This window comes from Pseudophryne corroboree, chromosome 1 (assembly GCF_028390025.1).
Source record: "Pseudophryne corroboree isolate aPseCor3 chromosome 1, aPseCor3.hap2, whole genome shotgun sequence".
In the NCBI taxonomy this organism is placed as follows: Eukaryota; Metazoa; Chordata; class Amphibia; order Anura; family Myobatrachidae; genus Pseudophryne; species Pseudophryne corroboree.
This window is the reverse complement of record NC_086444.1, coordinates 706663999-706677497: the sequence shown is the minus strand read 5'-3', so window position 1 is coordinate 706677497 and position 13499 is coordinate 706663999. Positions and strand designations below refer to the sequence as shown.

General features: G+C 45.5%; 1 protein-coding gene across 15 annotated transcripts in view; it reads right to left on the bottom strand.

The window, feature by feature from the left end:
* PTPRS (protein tyrosine phosphatase receptor type S) overlaps window positions 1-13499 on the bottom strand; it is a 752553-nt gene that overhangs the window by 231499 nt on the left and 507555 nt on the right. The gene's annotated exons all lie outside the window — the stretch shown is intronic.

The following is a 13499-nucleotide window of genomic DNA, read 5'->3' as shown; positions in this document are numbered from 1 at the left end:
AGGAAAGAGTTGGCGTTTGCGAGATGCTGCTACTGGTGCCGCTGCTGCTGTTCTTGCGGCGGGAGTCCATACATCTACCCAGTGGGCTGTCACAGTCATATAGTCCTGACCCTGCCCTGCTCCACTTGTCCACATGTCCGTGGTTAAGTGGACATTGGGTACAGCTGCATTTTTTAGGACACTGGTGACTCTTTTTCTGAGGTCTGTGTACATTTTCGGTATCGCCTGCCTAGAGAAATGGAACCTAGATGGTATTTGGTACCGGGGACACAGTACCTCCAACAAGTCTCTAGTTGGCTCTGCAGTAATGATGGATACCGGAACCACGTTTCTCACCACCCAGGATGCCAAGGCCTCAGTTATCCGCTTTGCAGTAGGATGACTGCTGTGATATTTCATCTTCCTCGCAAAGGACTGTTGAACAGTCAATTGCTTACTGGAAGTAGTACAAGTGGGCTTACGACTTCCCCTCTGGGATGACCATCGACTCCCAGCGGCAACAACAGCAGCGCCAGCAGCAGTAGGCGTTACACGCAAGGATGCATCGGAGGAATCCCAGGCAGGAGAGGACTCGTCAGACTTGCCAGTGACATGGCCTGCAGGACTATTGGCATTCCTGGGGAAGGAGGAAATTGACACTGAGGGAGTTGGTGGGGTGGTTTGCGTGAGCTTGGTTACAAGAGGAAGGGATTTACTGGTCAGTGGACTGCTTCCGCTGTCACCCAAAGTTTTTGAACTTGTCACTGACTTATTATGAATGCGCTGCAGGTGACGTATAAGGGAGGATGTTCCGAGGTGGTTAACGTCCTTACCCCTACTTATTACAGCTTGACAAAGGGAACACACGGCTTGACACCTGTTGTCCGCATTTCTGGTGAAATACCTCCACACCGAAGAGCTGATTTTTTTGGTATTTTCACCTGGCATGTCAACGGCCATATTCCTCCCACGGACAACAGGTGTCTCCCCGGGTGCCTGACTTAAACAAACCACCTCACCATCAGAATCCTCCTGGTCAATTTCCTCCCCAGCGCCAGCAACACCCATATCCTCCTCATCCTGGTGTACTTCAACACTGACATCTTCAATCTGACTATCAGGAACTGGACTGCGGGTGCTCCTTCCAGCACTTGCAGGGGGCGTGCAAATGGTGGAAGGCGCATGCTCTTCACCTCCAGTGTTGGGAAGGTCAGGCATCGCAACCGACACAATTGGACTCTCCTTGTGGATTTGGGATTTCGAAGAACGCACAGTTCTTTGCAGTGCTTTTGCCAGCTTGAGTCTTTTCAGTTTTCTAGCGAGAGGCTGAGTGCTTCCATCCTCATGTGAAGCTGAACCACTAGCCATGAACATAGGCCAGGGCCTCAGCCGTTCCTTGCCACTCCGTGTGGTAAATGGCATATTGGCAAGTTTACGCTTCTCCTCCGACAATTTTATTTTAGGTTTTGGAGTCCTTTTTTTTCTGATATTTGGTGTTTTGGATTTGACATGCTCTGTACTATGACATTGGGCATCGGCCTTGGCAGACGACGTTGCTGGCATTTCATCGTCTCGGCCATGACTAGTGGCAGCAGCTTCAGCACGAGGTGGAAGTGGATCTTGATCTTTCCCTAATTTTGGAACCTCAACTTTTTTGTTCTCCATATTTTATAGGCAGAACTAAAAGGCACCTCAGGTAAACAATGGAGATGGATGGATTGGATACTAGTATTGGATACCTGCCGACTGCCGACACAGAGGTAGCCACAGCCGTGAACTACCGCACTGTACACTGGTTGATAAAGAGATAGTAGTATACTCGTAACAACTAGTATGACACTATGACGACGGTATAAAGAATGAAAAAAAAACCACGGTTAGGTGGTATATATTATAATAATAATACAATTATGGATGGACAGACTGCCTGCCGACTGCCGACACAGAGGTAGCCACAGCCGTGAACTACCGCACTGTACACTGGTTGATAAAGAGATAGTAGTATACTCGTAACAACTAGTATGACACTATGACGACGGTATAAAGAATGAAAAAAAAACCACGGTTAGGTGGTATATATTATAATAATAATACAATTATGGATGGACGGACTGCCTGCCGACTGCCGACATAGAGGTAGCCACAGCCGTGAACTACCGCACTGTACACTGGTTGATAAAGAGATAGTAGTATACTCGTAACAACTAGTATGACACTATGACGACGGTATAAAGAATGAAAAAAAAACCACGGTTAGGTGGTATATATTATAATAATAATACAATTATGGATGGACGGACTGCCTGCCGACTGCCGACACAGAGGTAGCCACAGCCGTGAACTACCGCACTGTACACTGGTTGATAAAGAGATAGTAGTATACTCGTAACAACTAGTATGACACTATGACGACGGTATAAAGAATGAAAAAAAAACCACGGTTAGGTGGTATATATTATAATAATAATACAATTATGGATGGACGGACTGCCTGCCGACTGCCGACACAGAGGTAGCCACAGCCGTGAACTACCGCACTGTACACTGGTTGATAAAGAGATAGTAGTATACTCGTAACAACTAGTATGACACTATGACGACGGTATAAAGAATGAAAAAAAAACCACGGTTAGGTGGTATATATTATAATAATAATACAATTATGGATGGACGGACTGCCTGCCGACTGCTGACACAGAGGTAGCCACAGCCGTGAACTACCGCACTGTACACTGGTTGATAAAGAGATAGTAGTATACTCGTAACAACTAGTATGACACTATGACGACGGTATAAAGAATGAAAAAAAAACCACGGTTAAGTGGTATATATTATAATAATAATACAATTATGGATGGACGGACTGCCTGCCGACTGCCGACACAGAGGTAGCCACAGCCGTGAACTACCGCACTGTACACTGGTTGATAAAGAGATAGTAGTATACTCGTAACAACTAGTATGACACTATGACGACGGTATAAAGAATGAAAAAAAAACCACGGTTAGGTGGTATATATTATAATAATAATACAATTATGGATGGACGGACTGCCTGCCGACTGCCGACACAGAGGTAGCCACAGCCGTGAACTACCGCACTGTACACTGGTTGATAAAGAGATAGTAGTATACTCGTAACAACTAGTATGACACTATGACGACGGTATAAAGAAAGAAAAAAAAATACCACAGTTAGGTGGTATATATTATAATAATAATACAATTATGGATGGACGGACTGCCTGCCGACTGCCGACACAGAGGTAGCCACAGCCGTGAACTACCGCACTGTACACTGGTTGATAAAGAGATAGTAGTATACTCGTAACAACTAGTATGACACTATGACGACGGTATAAAGAATGAAAAAAAAACCACGGTTAGGTGGTATATATTATAATAATAATACAATTATGGATGGACGGACTGCCTGCCGACTGCCGACACAGAGGTAGCCACAGCCGTGAACTACCGCACTGTACACTGGTTGATAAAGAGATAGTAGTATACTCGTAACAACTAGTATGACACTATGACGACGGTATAAAGAATGAAAAAAAAACCACGGTTAGGTGGTATATATTATAATAATAATACAATTATGGATGGACGGACTGCCTGCCGACTGCCGACACAGAGGTAGCCACAGCCGTGAACTACCGCACTGTACACTGGTTGATAAAGAGATAGTAGTATACTCGTAACAACTAGTATGACACTATGACGACGGTATAAAGAATGAAAAAAAAACCACGGTTAGGTGGTATATATTATAATAATAATACAATTATGGATGGACGGACTGCCTGCCGACTGCCGACACAGAGGTAGCCACAGCCGTGAACTACCGCACTGTACACTGGTTGATAAAGAGATAGTAGTATACTCGTAACAACTAGTATGACACTATGACGGTATAAAGAATGAAAAAAAAACCACGGTTAGGTGGTATATATTATAATAATAATACAATTATGGATGGACGGACTGCCTGCCGACTGCCGACACAGAGGTAGCCACAGCCGTGAACTACCGCACTGTACACTGGTTGATAAAGAGATAGTAGTATACTCGTAACAACTAGTATGACACTATGACGACGGTATAAAGAAAGAAAAAAAAATACCACGGTTAGGTGGTATATATTGTAATACAATTATGGATGGACGGACTGCCTGCCGAGTTCCGACTGCCGACACAGAGGTAGCCACAGCCGTGAACTACCGCACTGTACTGTGTCTGCTGCTAATATAGACTGGTTGATAAAGAGATAGTATACAATACATACAACAATATACTACTATACTGGTGGTCAGGCACTGGTCACCACTAGTCACACTGGCAGTGGCACTCCTGCAGCAAAAGTGTGCACTGTTTAATTTTAAATTAATATAATATTATGTACTCCTGGGGGCTCCTGCTATAACAACCTGCAGTGCTCCCCAGTCTCCCCCACAATTATTATAAGCTTTGCCTTTTATACATTGATGTGCAGCACACTGGGCTGAGCTGAGTGCACACAGACTGAGTCACACTGTGTGACTGGCTGCTGCTGTGTATCGTTTTTTTTCAGGCAGAGAACGGATATAGCAGAGAACGGATATATTAAAATAAATAAAAGTTAACTAACAACAACTGCACTGGTCACTGTGGTAAACTCTGTCTGACTCTGCACAATCTCTCTCTCTCTTCTAATCTAATTTCTAATGGAGAGGACGCCAGCCACGTCCTCTCCCTATCAATCTCAATGCACGTGTGAAAATGGCGGCGACGCGCGGCTCCTTATATAGAATCCGAGTCTCGCGAGAATCCGACAGCGTCATGATGACGTTCGGGCGCGCTCGGGTTAACCGAGCAAGGCGGGAGGATCCGAGTCTGCTCGGACCCGTGAAAAAAACATGAAGTTCGTGCGGGTTCGGTTTCAGAGAAACCGAACCCGCTCATCTCTACTTTTAAGTCTTTCCTCATAGTCCAATGCCTCTAACCCCTTAACCAGTTTGGTGGCTCGCCTCTGAACCCTATCGAGTTCCAAGATATATTTTTTAAAGTATGGTGCCCAAAACTGTACACAAAATTCCAGGTGTGGTTGCACCAATGATTTATACAGTGGCAGGATTACACTCTCATCCCTTGTCTCCATACCCCGTTTTATGCATGATAACACCTTATTAGCCTTTGCTGCTGCATTTTTACATTGCAAACTGCTACCAAGTTTATTATCGCTGAGCACACCCAGATCCTTTTCAATTACCGTTATCCCTACATTTTCCCCATTTAGTTTATAGGCTGCCTGATTGTTCTTAGTCCCAAGGTGCATAACTTTACATTTGTGAATATTGAACATCATTCCCCATTTGTCTTCCCAGGCCTCCAGTCCAGTTAAGTCATTCTGTAGAGACTCAACATCCTTGGGGTAAATTTACTAAGATGGGAGTTCTATTTATGATGGGATGTTGCCCATAGCAACCAATCAGATTCTACTTCTCATTTACCTAGCACCTTCTAGAAGATAATACCTGGAATCTGATTGGTTGCCCATTAAGAGGCTGTTCCCTATTAAACAGCCAGTTACTCACCAAAGTACAGCTAGTATTTCCCACCCCAAACTCTCTTAGTTTGAGGATTAGTCTCCTGTGTGGAACTTTGTCAAAAGCCTTAGAGAAGTCTAAAAAGATCGCATCCACTGCTTGACCCTTATCAATACTATCGCTCACTTTCACGTAGAAGCTTAATAAGTTAGTTTGACATGACCTGTCCTTCACAAATCCATGTTGATTCCTAGTAATAACCTTGGAGGTATCCAAGTACTCTAGAATGCTATCCCTTAATATACCTTCTAGTATTTTCCCCACTATAGATGTCAGGCTAACCGATCTATAGTTCCCTGGGAGCGTTTTAATACCCTTTTTAAATATTGGGACTACCTCTGCTATACGCCAGTCTTTGGTATCATTCCTGATCTAATTGACTCGATGAAGATCAAATATAGAGGTTTGGCTATCTCTACGTTGAGTTCCATAAGAACCCTGGGGTGGGGTCCATCCGGCCCAGGAGATTTATTTATCTTAATTTTACTCAGTCTCAGTCTTGGGATGAGTGGAAGTGGAGGGAACACACATACACTGACTAGAACACCCACGGAGTTACCAGGGCGTCCACTGGCACTGCTTGTGGATCCCTTGACCTGGAACAGTACAGTACCTCCGAAACTTCTTGTTGAGGCGAGAGGCCATCATGTCTATCTGAGGTACACCCCATCGGCTTGTTACCACTGTGAATACCTCCGGGTGGAGGCCCCGTTCTCCTAGATGGAGATCGTGTCTGCTGAGGAAGTCCGCTTCCCAGTTGTCTACTCCCGGAATGAAGATCACCAACAGCGCCATTGCGTGTCTTTCTGCCCAGAGGAGGATTCTTGTTCCCTCTGACATTGCAGCTCTGCTCTTCGTTCCGCCCTGCCTGTTTATGTAGGACAGTGCCGTGACATTGTCCGACTGAACCTGAATGGCTTGATCTCGCATAAGATGTTCCGCTTGTAGAAGGGCGTTGTATATGGCCCTTAGCTCCAGAACGTTTATTGGAAGGATGGATTCCAGACTTGACCACTTTCCTTGGAAGTTTTCCCCTTGGGTGACTGCTCCCCAACCCGTGAGACTTGCATCCGTGGTTAGAAGGATCCAATTCAGAATCCCGAACCTGCAGCCCTCGAGTAGGTGAGAAGTCTGCAGCCACCAAAGGAGTGAAATCCTGGCTTTCAGCGACAGGCGTATCCGCTGGTGCATGTGAAGATGTGATCCTGACCACTTGTCCAGGAGATACAGCTGGAAGAACCTTGCATGGAATCTTCTGTACTGCAGAGCCTCGTAGTAGGCCACCATCTTTCCCAGAAGGCGAATGCACTGATGAACCGACACCCGGCTGGCTTCAAGAAATCCTGGACCATTGATTGGATCACCAACGCTTTCTCCAAAGGTAGAAACACCCTCTGCACTTCCGTGTTGAGTATCATCCCCAGGAAGGGCAGTTTCCTTGTCAGCTCCAAATGTGACTTTGGAAGGTTCAGGATTCACCCATGATTCTGGAGTAGTTGAGTGAGCAACACTCTGCAACAGCCTCTCCCTGGAAGATGCTTTTATCAGGAGATCCTCCATATATGGAATTATGTTCACTCCCTGCATGCGGAGGAGGAGCATCATCTCTGCCATGACCTTGGTGAACACCCTCGGTGCTGCGGAGAGGCCAAATGCCATTGTCTGGAACTTTTAATGACAGTCCTGCAGCGCAAATCTTAGATAATTCCCCCTCCTCCAGACGCCATCTTGAATTTGAAAACCCTCAAGTAGGGGTTCAACGACTTTAGGTTTAATATTGGTCTTACCAAACAATCCGGTTTCGGCACCACAAACAGGTTTGAGTAATAACCCTTGTGTTTTAGGTGAGGTGGAACTGGAACAATGACATTTGCTTGCACCAATTTTTGAATGGCTTCCTGTAGGATAGCACTTTCTATATAGCGGAAGAGAAAAAGAGAGACTCTATGTTGGGGCACTCTTGATATGATGAAAATGTAATTAAAACTTAACTTTTAATTGAATATAATATAAAAGATTTGTACATTGATTCCTCTTATACCTACTTTAGGTATCCTCTACATATATATACATTGTTGGTTCTCAAGGGACTTTGTAGGTATATACGGTACTTTATAGAGCTCTTCAGTAATAATTTCAGGTCCTGTGCGGTACCAAACAAACCCCCTTTTCCAGGATAGCACTTTCTGTCAGCGAAGCTGGTAAGCCTGATTTGAAGAATTTGTAAGGTGGGAGTTATTGAAATTCCAGTCTGTAGCCCTGGGTAACAATATCTTTTACCCAGGGGTCTAGGCATGAAGATGCCCAAATGTGACTGAAATTTTTTAGTCTCGTTCCCACCTGTCCGATCTCCAGGCTGGGAGGTCCACCGTCATGCTGAAGATTTTGAGGAAGCAGAACCTGGTTTCTGTTCCTGGGAACCTGTTGGTGCAGGTTTTCTGGACTTTCCCCGACCTCCTCTGAAGAAGGTGGGAGGGGGTTTGGATTTTTTAAATTTTGCGGTTCGAAAGGACTGCAGTGTAGGCGTAGGATAAGATTTCCTAGCCGGTGCTGCTGAGGAGGGAAGAAAGGTCGACTTACCCGCAGTGGCCGTGGAAATCCACGCATCCAATGCGTCCCCAAACAGAGCCTGACATGTGAAAGGTAGGTTCTCCACACTTTTCTTGGATTCTGCATCCGCAGTCCATTGCCATAGCCAGAGTCCTCTGCATGCTGAGACTGCCATGGAAGTAGCCCTTGCATTAAGCAGGCCAATGTCCTTCATGGCCTCCACCATGAAACCTGCAGAAACCTGTATGTGACGTAAAAACAAGTCAATGTCACTCCTATCCATAGTATCTAATTCCTGCAGTAATGTGCCTGACCACTTTACTATGGCTTTAGAAATCCACGCACAAGCAATAGTGGGCCTTAAAGCCACGCCTGTAGCAGTGTATTGTGATTTGAGCGTAGTCTCAATCTTGCGGTCAGCAGGCTCCTTTAAGGCGGTTGAACCAGGGACAGGAAAAACCACCTTTTTTGACAACCTAGATACAGAAGCGTCTACTATAGGTGGGTTTTCCCACTTCTTCCTGTCCTCTTCAGGGAAAGGGGAAAGCAATGAGAATTCTTTTAGGGACCTGGAATTTTTTCTCTGTGTTTTCCCAGGATTTTTCAAACAAGGAATTTAACTCCTTAGAAGCAGGAAAGGTAAGCGAGGATTTCTTATTTATGGTAAAATAAGTTTCCTCTACCTGCTCAGGTACCTTCTCAGAAATATGCAAAACATCCCTAATGGCTTCAATCATTAGTTGCACCCCTTTAGCAAGGGATGCATTCCCACCCCCCCTGCATATCCCCATCACCGTTACCTGTATCAGAGTAGGTATCAGTGTCAGCTAGCATTTTCTGGGCAAGTGTACGTTTTTGTGGGTATGTAGGTGGGTTTTTAGACAAAGTAGTGGGGGCTGAATACATCATACCCTCCGCAGATATTTTTAAAAACTGCGTCTCTTTCTCAGTATGTGACATCCTTGTTGAAATCTGGGATATCATTCCCCTTAAAGAATCCACCCATGCGGGTTTGGATTCAGAAGGCTGAGAAAGTATATTGCAGTCCTGAGTACATGGAATAGACTCCTCAGGAGAAGATAAACACTCTGCAGTGCAGGACACAGAGTCCATAGACATGGTAATGTGTGATTTGCACACTTATACACACACACCGGAAAATGTAGGCCACGGTTTCCCCCAGAGCATCTTCAAAAAGTCACAGAGTAAAAGAAGGCAGCCACGCTGTGCCTCTGTAGGCTGTTATTAAGATAAAATCCCTGTGCTAACTAGTTAACCTTAATAGGGTAGCTAGTACATTTAACACTCTCCCCCCTGTCTATAACACCCTGGTACTGCAGAGGTAGCGTTGGAGTTAAATGGAGAGCAGCGCTCCCTGTCAGCGTCCTTGTTCTATGATCTGCAGGGAGAAAATGGCGCTGGTGAGTGCTGGATCCGCTCTGAGAGGAAGCCCCGCCCCTCTGTAATGGCGCACGGCTTCCCGCACTTATCCTTTATATACTGGCCTGAGGATTTTGTGTATTAACAGTAGGATTAGCCCCTGTTAACTATGTGGGTTAATGCGCTGGCTCAGGACGCCCCTCAAGCGTCTACATGTGCATGTTGCTGAGCCTTCCAGGAGCGCAGCCTGTCAGAGCTGCGCTCCAACCCTTGCGCCGCCATACCCGTCGGCGACCCGCTATCCGGTACACTGGCGCTGTACTCACCACTCTTCTATCTTCTGGCTCTGTTAGGGAGTGAGCGGTCGCCTCGTGGGCTTGCGATCAGTACCTTCAGGAGCTCAGTGTCCTGTCAGCGGAGTAGAGAACCATTAACTCTCCATTAAGTTGGTTCCTAACCCCCCCCCCCCTCCTCACACCCCTCACCCGATGTCCCACAAAGCAGGGAGGCTGTTGCCAGCAGCCTTCCTGTAAATTAACTAACTATAGAAAACAATAAAACTAAGAGAACTCCTAGGAGCTCCCCTAGCTGTGACCGGCTCCTCTGGGCACATCTTCTAAACTGAGTCTGGTAGGAGAGGCATAGAGGGAGGAGCCAGCCCACAATATTAAACTCTTAAATTGCCCATGGCTCCTAGTGGAGCCATCTATACCCCATGGTACTAAATGGAACCCCAGCAGTTGGTTGTTGGGTGGTCTGATGAAAAAAGTTGGTTAGGTGTGTGGGGCACAGTTTCAGTTGAACAGACAAGTTGGGCGATTGTTCAGTTGGGCAGTTAGAGTAAAGTTGGTCTAATATATGGCTAGCATAAGTGACATGCTGGTTATCCAAGATGGCCTGCTCATGCTCCCCAATTCTCATCTTATTTGCCTGACTTGGAGGTCTGTGAAAGACAGTTGGGCTTTAACGTCCTTAACTTCTGCAAACTACAGCACTTGCTGTTGTACAATAGACGCCATAGTGTCTTTGATGGCTCTTACTATATAATCACACAATAGAGGGTATGAAGGAGGCATTGATATAGTTGAGCCTTGTGATGTAGAAGGAGAGTCCAGTACTGCAGTTATATCTGAAGTGGCAGATATTGTCACATCAGTCTGGGAGAGGTCAGCAAATGCTGGTGTGTCACCCTGTCGGCCAGACCTATTCCATTGTGCTTTGCCTGGAGTAGGAGGCATGAAATATTTCTACATGCCCTGAATATCTTACAAAAGGGGTTAGAGAAGAGAAAAATCTCACTATGGCAGGCTCAAGCAGTAAGTGACAAACACAGTACGGGGGAACGAAATAGCTGCCTGTATAATGTGAGTGAGTGAGTGAGTGAGTGAGTGAGTGAGTGAGGAGAGCTCCACCAGTGGTTCCATAGTGGAAGCTCTACATCAGTTTGATAAGTAGAAGAAAATTGGCAGCAGATGGGAGACAAAGTATATTTAAAAAAAAAAAAAAAGGCAGCAGAAATAGAAAATTAACATGCACACAGAACTGTGAGGAGGAGACATGTTTAGTGACAGCCAGGGTGCTGAAATCAAGTCTCCAAAATGCCTCTTATTCATTAAGGGGCAAGAAGTTAGCGAGATCCCTGTCCAGCTGAGGCCCATGCAGTGACCGTGCATGATGCAGTCACCTGGTGGAGGAGAGGCCTGGAGTGGCACTGTGGGGAAGTGATCCAGCTCTTCCCGCTGGGACAGGAGCTCCAGTGCTTATGAAGGTGACAGCTGGGATCAGGGAGCAGGCCCGACTGTCTGGGCAGTCCTCGTAAGAAGTGCAGACAACAGTGGTAGGTGGCACACAAGGGTACGAGTAGCTAGAGATGGCAGCGGGGTAAATGGAGCTTAATTACAGAGCTTCCCCCCAAATCTATTCATAATCATAGAAGCCAAACCCAGTGCTAGCATTTGTGAGACAGTATACTTTAAGCAAAAAAGACCTAAACCTCCCAAACTCCTTTCTGAAAGAAATACAAAAGGATCTTGAAAGTGAATTTTGTTAGTATAATAAACTGAAAACCACAGATGTGTTGCATGGCAATGGTTTTATGCATATTTGCCATTGTACTAAAGCCTGAAAAGATATACTGTAAGTCTGTTGCCATCAACATTGTGCAAATATGGCAAAACACATGAATAACTTATCAGCTGCAGTCCCCAGGTAATAATGGGCCAATGTTGACAGTTGTTCAAATGTTGAGCATGTCCATGAGATCAAACTATGTGTTAATTTGCATTAGGAATCCCCTGTAAAATCGCTACAAATCTGAAAAGGGGGCGTCCTGCTGCCAGTCCGCCTGCCTCCTCCGGCATCAACAATCCCCACTCCCTAGCCGCGGCGAAGGTGGAACAAAAAAAAGCTGCTGCGGCTACCGGCATAGATGTGTATGAAAGCGCTGCAGCGGGAGGCTTTCATAGCCCTCCCTGCGCCGCATACTCTCTGAGCCCCGCAGTCTCCTCTGCGCGTGATGTCACAGAAGTGCCTCCCAGCCACAGCTGCGTCCAGATCCCCAGAGGCTTTGACTCCAGAACACAGCACTTGGGCTGCCGGTCTGGAAGCCCCGAGATGACTAATGTAATGGATAGAGTGGGTGATATCACGGAGGGTAATGTCTGGGCGCTGAATCAATGTAAAAGGTGACAGTGCTGTGCAGTGCAGTGGGTGTGCAGTGTCACTGACACTGCACAGCACTCTCACCTTTTACACGGATTCAGCGAGTCAGTCAGTTCTGCCAGCCAGTCACTCCCCCACCCGCAAATGATTGATTTGTTTTGGCCCCCACCAAAAAAGAAGCAATTAATCTCTCCTTGCACAAACTGGCTCTACAGTGATGTTGTCCTCATCCTCAGATCCTTACACCCCTTCGGTGTTTACATCCTCATCCTCACAGAGAAATGATATTCAAACAAACAAAACTATATCATTTAGGTGTCAGTGGACTGCTTACGCTAATACCAAACGTTTCACAACTTGACAATGACTTATGATGAATGCGCTGCTGGTGACGTATAAGGGAGGATATTCCAAGGTGGTTAATGTCCTTAACCCTACTTCTTATGGATTGACAAAGGCAACAGATGGCTTGACACCTGTTGTCTGGATTTGTGGAGAAATAACTCCACACCGAAGAGGTGGCTTTTTTGGGTATTTTGCCCAGGCGTAACAATGGCCTTTTTCATCCCACGGACAACAACTGCCTCCACTGGTGCCTTATTCAAAAAACCACATCACCATCAGAATCCTCATCATCAACTTCCACCGCAGAGCCAGCTACACCCATATCCTCCTCATCCTGGTGTACTTCTACAGTGACATCCTCAATCTCAATATCCGCAACTGGACTGGCGGTGCTCCTCCCAGCACTATACATCACCATATTAGATGGCACTACTGTCTTTGTAAAATTAGTTCCCCTGAGTAAAACAGACATCCACACGAACGAAGACGAGGGCAAAACACAAGTTATTATTATTTATTTTAAAGAAGTATAATGTCAACAATCCCAGTGAGAGCCAGATATCATGTGATCACAATGCAATTATCTGGACACCATTATTAATTTGTAAGAGTAACTTTGGTTAATAGCAAATGACTGTACTCATACAAACGAAATGGGCCGCAAATTGCAGTGTATACGGCCAAATTTGTCATCAGGATCTACCCAGTGTCAACACAGACTGTCAATTAAATCAGACAGTGGGGTATATCCAAACCACAAAATTTTAAGTATCAACCCTTTTTTGCCTTTTCAATTATTGCTGCATTAAATTTAGAACCTAAATTGCTGAACACATTTGGATACCTGTAACACACAATCTATGACATTTACCCCCATATTTTGTCCCTGTTAAATGTTTTCTGTTGATCCAGCTGTCCTGCTAGAGCACTGAACACTGAGATCTTTTAGATTAGGCTCATCTTGTATATGACAAATTTGACCACGTCTTTATA